The 17,472-nt window shown below is 44.7% G+C and overlaps 1 pseudogene; it reads left to right on the forward strand.

Annotated features, from left to right (window-relative positions):
• The window catches only part of LOC139230102 (tRNA methyltransferase 10 homolog A-like), a 79,670-nt pseudogene that overhangs the window by 34,084 nt on the left and 28,114 nt on the right, over nucleotides 1–17,472 (forward strand).

The raw sequence follows: 17,472 nt of genomic DNA on the forward strand, positions 1-17,472 counted from the left end.
AGACCAATTGAACAAATACTTTGGTTCTGTCTTCGTGAAGGAAAACACAAATAACCTTCTGGATGTACTAGGGGACCGAGGGTCTAGTGCGAAGCAGGAACTGAAGGATATCCTTATTAGGCAGGAAATTGTGTTAGGGAAATTGATGGGATTGAAGGCCGATAAATCCCTGGGGCCTGATAGTCAGCATCCCAGAGTACTTAAGGAAGTGGCCCTAGAAATGTGGATGCATTGGTGATCATTTTCCAACAGTCTAGCGACTCTGGATCAGTTCCTAAAGACTGAAGGGGAGTTAATGTAACACCACTTTTAAAAAAAGGAGGGAGAGAGAAAACAGGTAATTATAGATCAGTTAGCCTGACATCAGTAGTGAGGAAAATGTTGGAATCAATCATTAAGGATGAAATAACAGCGCATTTGGAAAGCAGTGACAGGATCGGTCCAAGTCAGCATGGATTTATGAAAGGGAAATCATGCTTAACGAATCTTCTGGAATTTTTTGAGGATGTAACTAGCAGAGTGAACAAGGGAGAACCAGTGGATGTGGTGTATTTGGACTTTCAAAAGGCATTTGACAAGGTCCCACACAAGAGATTGGTGTGCAAAATCAAAGCACATGGTATTGGGGGTAATGTACTGACGTGGATAGAGAACTGGTTGGCAGATATGAAGCAGAGAGTGGGATAAACGGGTCCTTTTCAGAATGGCAGGCAGTGACTAGTGAGGTGCGGGAGGGCTCAGTGCTGGGACCCCAGCTCTTTACAATATACATGAATGATTTAGATGAAGGAATTGAGGGTAATATCTCCAAATTTGCAGATGACACTAAACTGGGTGGCGGTGTGAGCTGTAAGGAGGACGCTAAGAGGCTGCAGGGTAACTTGGACAGGTTAGGTGAGTGGCCAAATGCATGGCAGATGCAGTATAATGTGGATAAATCTGAGGTTATCCACTTTGGTGGCAAAAACACGAAGGCAGGATATTATCTGAATGGTGGCAGATTAGGAAAATGGGAGGTGCAACAAGACCTGGGTGTCATGGTTCATCAGTCATTGAAAGTTGGCATGCAGGTACAGCAGGCAGTGAAGAAGGCAAATGGTATGTTGGCCTTCATAGCTAGGGGATTTGAGTATAGAAGCAGGGAGGTCTTACTGCAGTTGTACAGGGCCTTGATGAGACCTCACCTGGAATATTGTGCTCAGTTTTGGTCCCCTAATCTGAGGAAGGACATTTTTGCTATTGAGGGAGTGCAGCGAAGGTTCACCAGACTGATTCCAGGGATGGCTGGACTGACATATGAGGAGAGACTGGATCAACTGGGCCTTTATACACTGGAGTTTAGAAGGATGAGAGTGGATCTCATAGAAACGTATAAAATTCTGACGGGACTGGACAGGTTAGATGCGGGAAGAATGTTCCCAATGTTGGGGAAGTTCCGAACCAGGGGACACAGTCTTAGGATAAGGGGTAGGCCATTCAGGACTGAGATGAGGAGAAACTTCTTCACTCAGAGAGTTGTTAATCTGTGGAATTCCCTGCCGCAGAGAGTTGTTGATGCCAGTTTATTGGATATATTCAAGAGGGAGTAAGATATGGCCCTTACGGCTAAAGGGATCAAGGTGTATGGAGAGAAAGCGGGAAAGGGGTACTGAGGGATTGATCAGCCATGATCTTATTGAATGGTGGTGCAGGCTTGAATGGCCGAATGGCCTACTCCTGCACCTATTTTCAATGTTTCTATGTTTCCTCTTGGATATTTGCCATCGCCTCTCACTGATGGATTCTTCTACACTAAAAAGCCTCGAGCGCTTATCCTTTGGGATGCAACGACAACTGCCGTTTCTTTGGATTTGGATCCAACATTTGCTTGATGCGGGCACGTTTTACAATTTATATTGTGTGCTCTGCTCACCATTTGAAGCATGGTGTTACAGTGGAATTTTGGTATGCTTCACATCATTTACTGCTCATGAATTGTGCAAATTCTTCTGAACAAAACTGCGGCCCATTATCAGATACAATTTCTTCATGGAGGCCATAGGAAGAAAACTAACTTCACAATTTGTCTAGTGTTTTACTTGTTATTTTCTGCAATGGAAACACCTCTATCCACTTCGAATGGCTATCAATCACAATGAACAATTGTTGTCTTTCTAGCTTAGCAATCTCTATATGTAAACTTTGCCACACCCTGGGAGACCATTTCCATGGCTGTAATGGTACTGATAGTGAGTTCTTGCTTACCGATTGACATGTTGTACACTGACTAACGATGTACTTTATGAGGCAGAAATTGATCAAAAGGCAAATTCTGCCCATTTACCGTTGAAAAGACAGCTGAGATCCTGATCATACTTTGGGTGGAAGTTTGGTCAAAAAAGAAGGAAAAAAGTGTTCGGCGTTAAAAATGGGCTTTACATGCCAATTCTGGCTGGTAGAGGGCGGTAGGTGGGATTCTGGGTGGCATAAGCAATCATGGAGAAAGTTATGGCGAGGCTGGAGTCGCGAGGGGGGAGCGCACAAAAAAAAATTTCAAAAATATTTGGACCTGATCTCGAGGATTGAGTGGCCATAATATGGTTGAATTTAAAATTCAGTTGGAGGGCAATAAAGTTGGTTCTCAAACCAATGTCCTCAGCTTAAATAAAGGAGACTACAAAGGTATGAGGGCAGAGTTGGCTAAAGTGGACTTGGAAAATAGATTAAAGTATGGGATGGTTGATGAGCAGTGGCAGACATTTAAAAAGATATTTCATAACTCGCAACAAAAATATATCCCAATGAGAAGGAAAGACTGTAGAGAAGGGACAATCATCCGTGGCTAACTAAGAAAATAAGGGTTGGTATCAAATTGAAAACGAGGGCATACAATGTAGCCAAGACTAGTGGGGGAGGCCAGAGGATTGGGAAGCTTTTAAAAGCCAGCAAAGAATGACTAAAAAAATAATAGAGAGGGAAGATAGATTATGAAAGTAAACTAGCATGAAATATAAAAACAGATAGTAAGAGTTTCTACAGGTACATAAAAAGGAAAAGAGTGGCTAAAGTAATTGTTGGTCCCGTAGAGAATGAGACTGGGGCATTAATAATGAAGAACAGGGAAATGGCAGAGACGTTGAACAATTATTTTGTATCGGTCTTCATGGTAGAAAACAATAAAAACATCCTAATAATGGATAATCAAGGGGCTACAGGGAGGGAGGAACTTAATACAATTACTATCACTAATGAAGTAGTACTCAATAAAATAATGGGACTAAAGGTGAACAAGTTCCCTGGACTTGATGGCTTACATCCTAGGGTCTTAAAAGAAGTGACTGCAGAGATAGTGGATGCATTGGTTGTAATCTACCAAAATTCCCTGGATTCTGGGGCGGTCTCAGCCGATTGGAAAACCGCAAATGTAACGCCCCTATTTAAAAAAGGAGGCAGACAAAAAGCAGGAATCTATAGACTAGTTAGCCTAACATCTGTCATTGGGAAAATGCCGGAGTCCATTATTAAGGACTCAGTAATGGAACATTTGGAAAAGCATAATTCAATCAAGCTGAGTCAGCATGGTTTTATGAAAGGGAAATCATGTTTGATAAATTTGCTGAGTTCTTTGAGAATGTAACGAGCAGGGTGGATAAGAGGGAACCAGTGGATGGAGAAACATAGAAACATAGGTGCAGGAGTAGGCCATTCGGCCCTTCGAGCCTGCACCGCCATTCAATGAGTTCATGGCTGAACATGCAACTTCAGTACCCCATTCCTGCCTTCTCGCCATACCCCTTGATCCCCCTAGTAGTAAGGACTACATCTAACTCCTTTTTGAATATATTTAGTGAATTAGCCTCAACAACTTTCTGTGGTAGAGAATTCCACAGGTTCACCACTCTCTGGGTGAAGAAGTTTCTCCTCATAAGAACATAAGAACATAAGAATTAGGAACAGGAGTAGGCCATCTAGCCCCTCGAACCTGCTCCGCCATTCAACAAGATCATGGCTGATCTGGCCGTGGACTCAGCTCCACTTACCCGCCCACTCCCCGTAACCCTTAATTCCCTTATTGGTTAAAAATCTATCTATCTGTGACATGAATACATTCAATGAGCTAGCCTCAACTGCTTCCTTGGGCAGAGAATTCCACAGATTCACAACCCTCTGGGAGAAGAAATTCCTTCTCAACTCAGTTTTAAATTGGCTCCCCCGTATTTTGAGGCTGTGCCCCCTAGTTCTAGTCTCCCCAACCAGTGGAAACAACCTCTCTGCCTCTATCTTGTCTATCCCTTTCATTATTTTAAATGTTTCTATAAGATCACCCCTCACCCTTCTGAACTCCAAGGAGTAAAGACCCAGTCTACTCAATCTATCATCATAAGGTAATCCCCTCATCTCCGGAATCAGCCTAGTGAATCGTCTCTGTACCCGCTCCAAAGCTAGTATATCCTTCCTTAAGTAAGGTGACCAAAACTGCACGCAGTACTCCAGGTGCGGCCTCACCAATACCCTGTACAGTTGCAGATGGACCTCCCTGCTTTTGTACTCCATCCCTCTCGCAATGAAGGCCAACATTCCATTCGCCTTCCTGATTACCTGCTGCACCTGCAAACTAACTTTTTGGGATTCATGCACAAGGACCAAAAAGAGTTTCATGCACAAGGACCCCCAGGTCCCACTGCACCTCAACATGTTGTAATTTCTCCCCATTCAAATAATATTCCCTTTTACTGTTTTTTTTCCCAAGGTGGATGACTTAACATTTTCCGACATTGTATTCCATCTGCCAAACCTTAGCCCATTCGCTTAACCTATCTGAATCTCTTTGCAGCCTCTCTGTGTCCTCTACACAACCCGCTTTCCCACTAACCTTTGTTTCATCTGCAAATTTTGTTACACTACACTCTGTCCCCTCTTCCACGTCATCTATGTATATTGTAAACAGTTATGGTCCCAGCACCGATCCCTGTGGCACACCACTAACCACCGATTTCCAATCCAAAAATGACCCATTTATCCCGACTCTCTGCTTTCTGTTAGCCAGTCCTATCTCAATCCTAAATGGCTTACCCCTTATCCTTCGACTGTGACCCCTGGTACTGGACTTCCCCAACACTGGGAACATTCTTGCTGCATCTAACCTGTCTAAACCCGTCAGAATTTTAAACGTTTCTATGAGATCCCCTCTCATTCTTCTGAACTCCAGTGAATACAAGCCCAGTTGATCCAGTCTTTCTTGATATGTCAGTCCCGCCATCCCGGGAATCAGTCTGGTGAACCTTCGCTGCACTCCCTCAATAGCAAGAATGTCCTTCCTCAAGTTAGGAGACCAAAACTGTACACAATACTTCAGGTGTGGCCTCACCAAGGCCCTGTACAACTGTAGTAACACCTCCCTGCCCCTGTACTCAAATCCCCTTGCTATGAAAGCCAACATGCCATTTGCTTTCTTTACCGCCTGCTGTACCTGCATGCCAACCTTCAATGACTGATGTATCATGACACCCAGGTCTCGCTGCACCTTCCCCCTTCCTAATCTGTCACCATTCAGATAATAGTCTGTCTCTCTGTTTTTACCACCAAAGTGGATAACCTCACATTTATCCACATTATACTTCATCTGCCATGCATTTGCCCACTCACCTAACCTATCCAAGTCACTCTGCAGCCTCATAGCATCCTCCTCGCAGCTCACACTGCCACCCAACTTAGTGTCATCCGCAAATTTGGAGATACTACATTTAATCCCCTCGTCTAAATCATTAATGTACAATGTAAACAGCTGGGGCCCCAGCACAAAACCTTGCGGTACCCTACTAGTCACTGCCTGCCATTCTGAAAAGTGCCTATTTACTCCTACTCTTTGCTTCCTGTCTGTCAATCAGTTCTCAATCCACGTCAGCACACTACCCCCAATCCCATGTGCTTTAACTTTGCACATTAATATCTTGTGTGGGACCTTGTCGAAAGCCTTCTGAAAGTCCAAATACACCACATCAACTGGTCCCCCCTTGTCCACTCTACTGGAAACATCCTCAAAAAATTCCAGAAGATTTGTCAAGCATGATTTCCCTTTCACAAATCCATGCTGACTTGGACCTATCATGTCACCTCTTTCCAAATGCGCTGCTATGACATCCTTAATGTGGTGTATTTCAATTTCCAGAAGGCAGTCAATAAAGTACCACATAAAAGGTTACTGCACAAGATAAAAGTTCACGGGGTTGGGGTAATATATCAGCATGGATAGAGGATTGGCTAACTAACAGAAAACAGAGAGTCGGGATAAATGGGTCATTTTCTGGTTGGCAAACAGAGAATAGAGGGGTGCCGCAGGGATCGGTGTTGAGGCCTCAACTATTTACAATCGATATTAATGACTTGGATGAAGGGATTGACTGTAATGTAGCCAAGTTTGCTGATGATACAAAGATGGGTGGGAAAGCAAATAGTGAGGAGAACACAAAAAAATCTGCAAAGGGATGTAGACAGGCTAAGTGAGTGGGCAAAAATTTGGCAGATGGAGTATAATGTGGGAAAATGTGAGGTTATCCACTTTGACAGAAAAAATAGAAAAGCAAATTATAATTTAAATGGAGAAAAATTGCAAAGTGCTGCAGTACAGAGGGACCTGGGGGTCCTTGTGCATGAAACACAGCAATAGTCAGGAAGGCAAATGGCCTTTATTGCAAGGGGGGATAGAGTATAAAAGTAGAGAAGTCCTGCTACAACTGTACAGGGTATTGGTGATGCCATAACTAGAGTACTGCGTACAATTCCAAAACTGTATCCGTATTTAAGGAAGGATATACTTGCATTGGAGGCTGTTCAGAGAAGGTTCACTAGGTTGATTCCGGAGATGAGGGGGTTGACTTATCAAGATAGGTTGAGTAGGTTGGGCCTATACACATTGTAGTTCAGAAGAATGAGAGGTGATCTTATCAAACCATATAAGAGAATGAGGGGGCTCAACCAGATGGATGCAGAGAGGATATTTTTGCTCATAGGGGAAACTAAAATTAGGGGACATAGTCTTAGAATAAGGGGCCGCCCAATTAAAACTGAGATGAGGAAGAACTTCTTCTCTCAGAGCGTTGTAAATCTATTGAATTCTCTGCCCCAGAGAGCTTTGGAGGCTGGGTCATTGAATATATTTAAGGTGTAGATAGACAGATTTTTGAGCAATAAGGGAATAAAGGGTTATGGGGAGCGGGCGGGGAAGTGGAGCTGAATCCATGATCAGATCAGCCATGATCTTATTAAATGGCGGAGCAGGCTCGAGGGGCCGGATGGCCTACTCTTGTTCCTATTTCTTCAGTTCTTATGTTCTTATGTTCTGAACTTATTTTGAATAACTACTCATGCACCCCACATGATACAATCTTTATTCAATGATAATTCATTCCTATGAAGGAAGTATGGATGAATATCTTCCTCGATACCTGGTTTGGCCAGCCATTTGCTATGTAATAATGCATCTTTGACATGTTTGGTTGCTCTACCAATCTCTTCAGCTGGCACTGGCAGTTCATCAATGTATGAAAAATAGAATACTTCTTCCCTTTTTGGTGTAACGTGATGGGGATGGCAACCTGAACATAGCATCAGTCTTACCATCTGACTTAGGTACAACAACAATTGGTGTAGCCCAATTACTTAGATCTACCTTAGAGATAATGGTCTCAATTTCCAGTCTTTTGAGTTCTTGGTCAACTTTCTCCTTGAGTGTGTATGGTACGGGAAGTGGCTTGCAGTAAAATGATCTCGCATCTTTCTGTACCCTGACACTTATCTTGAAACCTTGGATCAGATTGCCTGTTTTGCAGAACACCTTTGAATATTGTTTGATGACATCATCCTTCGATGCAATTCTCGTTTCAACACGAGAATCTCATTCCCATCTAGCTTCAGTGATTCCAACCAATTTCTACCTATTAAGGCAGGCTTCTCTTCTGCCACTACTAAGAGAGGCAAGCTCTGAAACTGATCCTTGATTTCACCGGTACGGTGATACGTCCTACCACAGGGATTTTCTCTCCTGAGTAGCCTCACAGCTTTACCTTCGATTTCTCCATTGGAAAATCACGCGACTTGTTGAGATAAAGCAATTCCGGTACTATGCTCACGGATGCACCAGTGTCGATTTTCATGGGTATCCTGGTTCACGCAATGTCTACTTGAATAATGATACTTCGCGAATTGCGAATTAGATACCCTCGTGCTCCTGATGACATGTATCTCCAGAACCTCCTCGTCCTGTTGCTTTTCTTCAATGCTATGTAGTCCCCAACGATTTCTAATTATAGCCTTCAAAGTTGGTGTACTCTTCAGTCGGCATGCCTTCGCAAGATGCCCAGTTTTCTTGCAGTAGAAAAACTCTGCCTTCACATATGGACAGTTTTGACCAATGTGTTGTCGAGGCACCGATAGCACGACTTCAACTCACTGTTAGCTTGGCCAGTTGCTGAGGCCTTGGGGCCCAACTGCCTTTTACTTTTAACCTGCAGGCGATTCACCTCGGTTGTCTGACGACTGGAAATGGCGCAAAATTCTCGGGAGTATTGGTCAGCTATGTCAATTGACATAGCTGTCTGACAAGCTAAATCAAAAGTCAAGTTAAGGGTTGTCAACAACTTTCTTCCGATTGCTTTATTTTTCATCTAACAAACAAAGCAGTCATGCAATGCTCGGTCCTGAAAGTTTCCGAAATGACAGTGAATGGATAGTTTTTTTAATGCTACAATGTACTCACTGATACCCTCGTCAGTTAACTGATTTCTTATTCCAAAACGATAACTTTCAGCAATTTCCAGGGACTCAGGACTATAGTGCTGTCTCGTTCAGTGGCGTGTCCTTTGGCTTGACGTAAACAGGTACATTTGGTTTCATACACCTCGGGGCCTGCTTCAGTCAAGAAAATAGCACGTTTTCTTTCTAAAACCACCCGGTTATGGCTTTCATCATCAGGGACTTTGACGATACTATTTGCAGTGAAAAACATTTCTAGCAGCACCACATATGCTCCAAAAGACTCTCGGTTGCAATGGAACTCACCCAAGCGCCCTAATATTCCCATAGGCACAGCCATTTGGACTCTGGCAATATCAACAGTGTGCTTCAAATTTATCTTGGATTTTTAGCTGTTCTGTAAACAAAGAACTTCTCAAAGTACCTCTGTTAATTGGCTGAATCATCCACCAACAAAAAGTTTAGCTAGGGGATCCGATTATCCTATCCTCATTCGCCAATGTGATATCTTCTTCACAACATCATAAACACACAGACTACAAATGGTTCTACAGAAAACTTGTCAGGTGACCTGGTCGCATGATCTTTTTATTATTACACTTCAGCATTTGCATAACCACAGTAGTCCACTAGGTGGAGCTCTATATTACACTTTACACACCAGAAAATGGAACTACACATCGCCAAATCCATTGAGTCGGTATTAATTCTAGTTTTCTTTTCTCACTAGATGTAATTGACCGGTCATGGTGGACAGTTGAAGAAGAATATAGATGAGAATGACAAAGGATGGGTCAAATGGAAGCTGCGAAGAAACATCACACAAAATAGTTGTCAATCTGGAAACAAGGAAATATTGTCTCAAGTTTTTAACATAGCAATGATTGACCACGTGATCAGGAGCTGTTGTTTCTGTAGAACTGTGTGTTAAGACATTGCGCTCTCTTGATACTCATGGAGCAACTATTCCAATGCTCTCCTGGGCGGCCTCCTATTTTTCCACCCTCCATAAACTTGAACTCATCCAAAACTCAGCTTCCCATATAGTTCCGTTCGCCCATCACCCCTGTGCTCGCTGATCTGATCTACATTTACCAGTCTGGTAATGCCGCGATTTTAAAATTCTCATCCTTATTTTCAAATTCCTCCATGGCCTCGCCTCTCCCTATCTCTGTAACCTCTTCCAGCCATAAAACCCTCAGAGATCACTGAGCTCCTTAAATTCTAGCCTTCTATGCATCCATGATTTTAATGGCTCACCATTGTCGACTGTGCCTTCAGCAGCCTAGACCCTCCGCACTGGAATTCCCTCCTTAAAGTTTTCCACCTCTCTACCTGTATCTCCTCCTTTTAAGATGCTCTTTAAAACCTACCTCTCATCTGTTCTAATATCTCCTTATTTGGCTCAATGTCAAAAGTTGTTTGATAATCGCTCCTGTGAAGTGCCTTGGGGCATTTTACTATATTAAAGGCACTGTATAAATGCAAGTTGTTGTTAAATTACGTATGGCAATGACATGCTTTATTGTAATTTGACTTTGTTAGGGAACAAGTGTGAGGAGCTCATGGACTTCTTTGTCTCAAATATTGAGACCATCCGATCAGCATGAATTTATGAGAGGGAAATCATGTTTGATAAATTTGCTGGTGTTCTTTGAGGATGTAACAAGCAGGATGGATAAAGGGGAACCAGTAGATGTCATGTATTTGGATTTCCAAAAAGTATTTGATAAGGTGCCACATAAAAGGTTCCTGCACAAGATATAAGCTCAAGGTGTTGGGGGTAATATATTAGCATGGATAGAGGATTGGCTAACTAACAGAAAACAGAGAGTTGGGATAAATGGGTCGTTTTCAGCTTGGCAAACTGCAACTTAGTGGGGTGCCACAGTGATCAGTGCTGTGACCTCAATTATTTTCAATTTATATCAATGACTTGGATGAAGGGATCGTGTGTAATGCAGCCAAATTTGCTGATGATACAAAGATAGGTGGGAAAGCAAGTTGTGAGGAGGATGCAAAGAATCTGCAAAGGGATATAGATAAACTAAGTGAGTGGACAAAAATTTGGCAGGTGGAGTTTAATGTGGGAAAATATGAGGTTATCCACTTTGGTAGGAAAAATAGAAAAGCAAACTATTATTTAAACGGGGAGAGATTACAAAATGCTGCAGTACAGAGGGATCTGGGGGTTCTTGTACATGAAACATAAAAAGTTAGCATGCAGGTACAGCAAGTAATTAGGAAGGCAAATGGAATGTTAGCTTTTATTGCACGGGGGATAGAGTATAAAAGTAGGGAAGTCCTGCTACAGCTGTACTGGATGTTGGTAAGGCCACACCTGGAGTACTGTGTACAGTTTTGGTCTCCTTATTTAAGGAGGAATATACTTGCATTGGAGGCAGTTCAGAAAAGGTTCACGAGGTTGATACCTGAGATGAAAGAGTTGTCAAGTGAAGAAAGGTTGAGCAGGTTGGGCCTATACTCATTGGAGTTTAGAAGAATGAGAGGTGATCTTATTGAAATGTATAAGATTCTGAGGGGGCTTGACATGGTAAATGCAGAGAGGATGTTTCCACTCGTGGGAGAATCTAGAACTAGGGAGCATAGTTTCAGAATAAGGGGTCGCCCATTTAAAATGGAGACGAGAAGGAATTTTTTCTCTCAGAGAATTGTGAATCTTTGGAATTCTCTGCCCCAGAAAGCTGCGGAGGCTGGGTCATTGAATGTATTTAAAGTGGAAATAGACAAATTTTTGAACGATAAGGGAGTCAAGGGCTATGGGGAGTGGGCGGGGAAGTGGAGTTGAGGCAAGGATCAGATCAGCCATGCTCTTATTGAATGGTGGAGCAGGCATGAGGGACCAAATAGCCTACTCCTGCTTCTGTTTCTTGTAGAATCGCAGAAGTTTACAGCATGGAAGGTCATTTCAGCCCATCGTGTCCGTGCCAGCCAACAAGAGGCTATCCAGCCTAATCCCACTTTCCAGCTCTAGGTCCGTGACCCTGCAGGTTACGGCAATTCAAGTGCCCATCCAAGTACTTTTTAAATGTGGTGAGGGTTTCTGCCTCTACTATCCTTTCAGGCAGTGAGTTCCAGACTCCCATAACCCTCTGTGTAAAGAGATTTCCCCTCAAACCCCCTCTAAACCTTCCACCAATTACTATAAATTTATACCCCCTGCTTGTTGACCCCACTGCTAAGGGAAATAGGCCCTTTCTATCCACTATGTCTAGGTCCCTCATAACTTTATACACCTCAATGTGGTCTCCCCTCAGCCTCCTCTGCTCCAAGGAAAACAAACCCAGTCTATTCAATCTGTCCTCAAAACTAACATTCTCCACTCCTGGCAACATCCTCGTAATTCTCCTCTGTACCCTCTTCAGTGCAATCACGTCCTTCCTGTAATGTGGTGACCAGAACTGCATGCCGTACTCCAGCTGTGGCCTAACCAGTGTTTTATACAGTTAAAGCATAACCCCCTGCTCTTGTAATCTATGCCTCAGCTAATAAAGGCAAGCATTCCGTCCCTGGTTTCCGCCCCTGCTACAGAACCAAAACAGCTCTCATCAAAGTCACAAATTACATCTTTTGTGACTGTGACAAAGGTAAACTATCTTTCCTCGACCTGTCTGCAACCTTTAACACAGATGGCCATTCCATCCTCCTCTAATGCCTCTCCACCATCGTCCAGCTGGGGTGGGACTGCACTCACCTGGTTCTATTCTTATCTATCTAATCATAGTCAGAAAATCACCTGCAACGGCTTCTCTTCCCACTCCCGCATCATTACCTCTGGTGTCCCCCAAGAAACTATCCTTGGCCCCTTCCTATTTCTCATCTATATGCTGCCCCTTGGTGATATAATTCGAAAACAGAGAGTTAGTTTCCACATGTCACATTCCCCAGCTCTACCCCTCCACCACTTCTTTCAACCTCTCCATGTCTCTAAATTGTCAGACTGCTTGTCCGACATCCAGTACTAGATGAGCAGAAATTTCTCCAATTAAATACTGGGAAGACCAAAGCCATTGTCTTTGGTCCCCGCCACAAACTCCGTTCCCGAGTCACTGACTCCATCCCTCTCCCTAGCAACTACCTGAGGCTAAACCAGACTGTTCGCAACCTAGACATCATATTTGACTCTGAAATGATCTTCTGGCTATATATCTGTGGCATAACTAAAACTGCCTATTTCCACCTTCATAACATTGCCCGCCTCCGCCTCTACCTCAGCTCATCTGCTGCTGAAACCCTCATCCATGCCTTTGTTACCACTAGACTTGACTACTGCAATGCACTCCTGGCTGGCCTACCACATTCTACCCTACGTAAAGTTGAGATCATCCAAAACTCGGCAGTCCGTGTCCTAACTTGCACGAAGTTCCGATCACCCATCACCCCTGTGTTCACTGACCTACATTGGCTCCTGGTTAAGCAACGTCTCGATTTCAAAATTCACATCCTGGTTTACAAATTCCTCCATGGCCTCGCCCCTCCCTATCTCTGTAATCTTCAGCCTCACAACCCCACAAGATATCTGCGCTCCTCAAATTCTGTCCTCTGATTATAACTGCTCAACCATTAGTGGCCATGCCTTCTGTTGCCTGGGCCCTAAGCTCTGAAACTCCCTCCCTAAACCTCTCAGGCTCTCTACCTCTCTTTCCTCTTCTAAGATGCTCCTTAAAACCTACCTCTTTGACCAAGCTTTTGGTCATCTGCTGTAATTTCTACTTATGTGGCTCGGTGTCAAATTTATTTGTTTTGTCTTCACACTGCTGTGAAGCGCCTTGAGACGTTTTACTATGTTAAAGGCATTATATAAATAAAATATGTTGTCGTTGTTGTTTTTGAATCAATATTACCTCCGTGAAGTAATGAAGAAGGAAGACCTGGTTTATTGTGTCTGTATGCACTCTAGTAATGACTCCACGAGGCAAGGTATTGTACTTGAACCTTAGTCCATTTATTACAGCTCCTGAGTGAGGGTACAGCATGGTGAGCTCCCTTTTATACCTGGTTACCTGTCGTGTACAGGTGACCCCTAGGTCTCCACCAGTTGCACCCTCTGGTGGTACAAGGATAGTGTATACAGTGTGATAGTACATCCAGTAATCTTATGTAACTGTACATTGAGTGTACAGGAAGTATATTTATATTATACATACACAACATCACTCTCCCCTAAGTCTTGTACCACTGGCCTTTGCATTGTGTGCTCTTGCCCTAGCCCAAAGCCCTTGCAACTTGTCTATGCTTTGGCTTGGCTCTCTCCCTGTTGACCCCCCAAGTCCTTATTGCCACAACATTGGGAAATGGTCAGCAGTGGACGGTTCAAGGTTGCAGTGGGGGTTGAGTGGGTTCTGGGTGTGATCCATGTGCGTCCATGGCTACATACATCCATTTCACCGCCCCCCCCCCCTCACCCCCCATACATAGACCATGTGTGTGGCTCAACACCTGCATGTGCATACATGTACAGAAAGAAAGAACAAAAAAAACATAGGATTAATTACATCATGGTTTGGTTTCTGCAGTAGTGGAACAAGTACATTTTACAGGTAAAGTACATACGTGGTATCACAATCTTGCCCCTGGGTTGTGTAGGTGCAGGTGGGTGAGGATGCTAGTTCCAGAGTGACCCGACTGTGTCCAAGTTGTCTGATGGCGGCGCTGCACCCCCTGCCAGCTGGGTGGGCCCGGATCACTCACCTGGCTGAGTTTCAGGGCCTTTGCCATTGCCCAGTGGTGGGCAGAGCCATAGGAATGTGTGGCCTCCCTGTCCCCCTTTGAGGGCAGTGGTGTCTCCCTACTGCCCTTCAGTGATAGTGGGAGCCTGGTCATCCCAGATCCCATTGGGAGAGCTGGATGGTGCTAGCCTCTTGCTCCCAGTACTGGCCCTAGTGGCCAGAGAGGTGGAGCCGATCAGAGGCAGGGTACCGGTCATGGTGCCCTTTGCCGTCCGCTGATCGCTGGCCCTGCAGCTGGTATGCTCACTCTGTGTGTGGCCATGCTCCCTGGGGCATCACATTGGTCCCGGAGGCGCAGGCTATGTGATCAGGTAGCCCGCTGGACCTTGGTGCTTCCGACGGAAGGTTGCCCTTGGTTTTGTCGGCGTACATGTAGAACCCGGCATCACACATCATTACTTCATTTACTGTCATAATTCATTGGTTTCGACCGCAATCACCCGACTTAACATGGTTAGTTACATTTACATACTTGCATTTGTCAATTACATCGCTTACATGTGTATCACTGGCATCGCTGTATAAAGGGTGGAACTGTCCCTTTAATTGTGATGGGTTGCCGGTCTCCTTTAAGAGGGCCTTGCAATCTTTACCCCAATCCGGTTCGCTGCCCGGCATCACGTGTTGTTCTATCAATGCTGCTCCTCGTGGTCTGGCCATCGCCATCTTTACTTCAGGCACTTCACCTCGTGATGCAGGCGCCATCTTCTTTCTCTCCACGAGGTAAGCTGTGGTGATCCTTTTTCCCCAGGTTCTGCCACGGAAGCAGGGAAGTTGCCTTCCGTGCCAATTTTCTTCCTCCGGAGTCCTGCCACTGGAGCCTGGAAGGTAAGGTCGGGTTGTTTCTGCTGGATCATCTCGCTGTTGGGTTGAGCGGCCTGTGTCGTCTCCACACAGTCGAGTTGAGTGGCTGGTTTCTCAGGGGTTGTGCTGGATCCAAATTCGGGGCCGTGTAGGACATCGATCAACGGAGGCTGGAGATTTTCCCTGCTCCAATGGATCTTTTTCATTCATCTTCTTCCTAGCAGCGTTGGACCATCACCAGCAATGATCCACAAAGGTAACTTGTGCATCGTGCCGTCATGGGACACCTGGACATCCACGCTGCTGATGACTGGGATGATGTCGTTTGTGTAGGTGAGCAGCTTGGATAATTTTAGGTCATTCGATTGGATTGTCCCAAAGTTTCTCAAAGGCCGCCTGATTCATCAGTGATTGGCTCGCCCCTGTGTCTACCTCCAACGTGGCTGGAACATCGTTGATTTTGACTTCCATTTTCAACGGGGAACTCTCGGTGATGCAGGTAAACACTCCGTATACCTCATCGTGGGGCTGAGCTGCCTCATGGACTCTCTCTTCATCGTCACTGGAGTCCAGATGATCGGCCAACTCTTCATCGACTTGGTGAGTACGATTTCTCTTGCACATTCGCTGGAGGTGGCCCTTTGTGTTACAGTCTTTGCAAGTATAGTCTTTGTAGCGGCACTGATGGGCCCTGTGGTTTCCTCCACAGCGCCAGCATGGGGTTCGCCGGTTGGCCCAATGTGGCGGACTCAGGGTTGCGGGACTCGGGGTTCTGTTCTCTCTCCCCTGAGAGAGACTGCTTGCAGCAGCTTTGCTTCCAAACGGCGCCAGTCGGTTCACAGTACTTGCGGGTTAGAGTCCTGGGGTGAGTCATCTGCTTGGAATCTCAGGCCAAGACCATGAACGCCTGGCTCACGTTAACTGCCTTCTGCAGGGTGACCATGGTGTCCGCAGAGAGCAGCTTGTGGAGAAGGCCCTCGTGGCCGATTCCAATAACGAAGATGTCCCACAGCGCTTCGGTGAGGTGGTCACCAAAATCACACGATGCAGCCAATCGTCTGAGGTCTGCAGCATACTTTGCAATTTCTTGGCCTTCGGGCCGCTGATGGGTGTAGAACTGGTGTCTGGCTGTGAGGATGCTCTCTTTAGGTTTGAGCTGTTCCTGTATCATCATTACGAGCTCTGCATATGTTTTGGTTGTTGTCTTCTCTGGGGCTAGCAAGTCCCTGACGAGGCCATAGACAGTGGGCCCACAACTGCTGAGCAGGATAGCTCTGCGCTTATCAGCCAGAGAGGTCGGGTTGTCTTCCGCCAGGTTGTTCGCAATGAAAAAGTGTTCGAGCCTTTCCACAAAGGCCTCTCAATCTTCCCCATCGGCGAATTATTGAAACGTACCAAGGTTAGCCATTTTCGCGTGGAAATTCGTAATCTCGTCACCAGTTATTGTGTCTATAAGCACTCTAGTAATGACTCCACAAGGCAAGGTATTGTACTTGAACTGTGGTGACCTTAGTCCATTCATTACAACTCCTGAGTGAGGGTACAGCATGGTTTATACCTGGTTACCTGTCGTGTACAGGTGACTCCTAGGTCTCCACCAGTTGTACCCTCTGGTAGTACAAACATTGTGTATACAGTGTGAAGCTACATCCAATAGTCTTATGTAACTGTACATTGAGTGTACAGGGAGTATACTTGTATTATACATACACAACATGGTTTACCTCACCTCTGATTCTCCTATGGCACTGAATGAGCTGGATGCAACAAAAGCTTACATCATAGGTGGCTTGGTGGATCATAATCACCACAAAGTACTCTGCACGTCTTGTACACTATCATTCGGTGATTAGAGGTAACTGAGAGATTGCAGCCATGTACAATCCTTTAATGGTACAATATAAATTCAAGTTGTTGTTGAAGATTGCTCAATACAGCTGCAGTCCCGCAAAAACAAAATTTAAGCGCTTTGAAAAAATGGATTCAACATTATTTATCCTGACTTTTCCATGGCTGCTATTTCAGGGTCTAATGTACAATAACGCACTGGAGTTGGGAATCGCACACGCCCAGCTTCCTCTTGAAAACTATGTGAAAATGGATAGTCACAATGTATTGACTAAATTATGGTAAATACTATAATGAGGCGAGTTTTCTCCTGTGATAAGGACATGTTGTTTGACTGCAA

Source organism: Pristiophorus japonicus, chromosome 2 (genome assembly GCF_044704955.1).
Source record: "Pristiophorus japonicus isolate sPriJap1 chromosome 2, sPriJap1.hap1, whole genome shotgun sequence".
Lineage (NCBI taxonomy): Eukaryota > Metazoa > Chordata > Chondrichthyes > Pristiophoridae > Pristiophorus > Pristiophorus japonicus.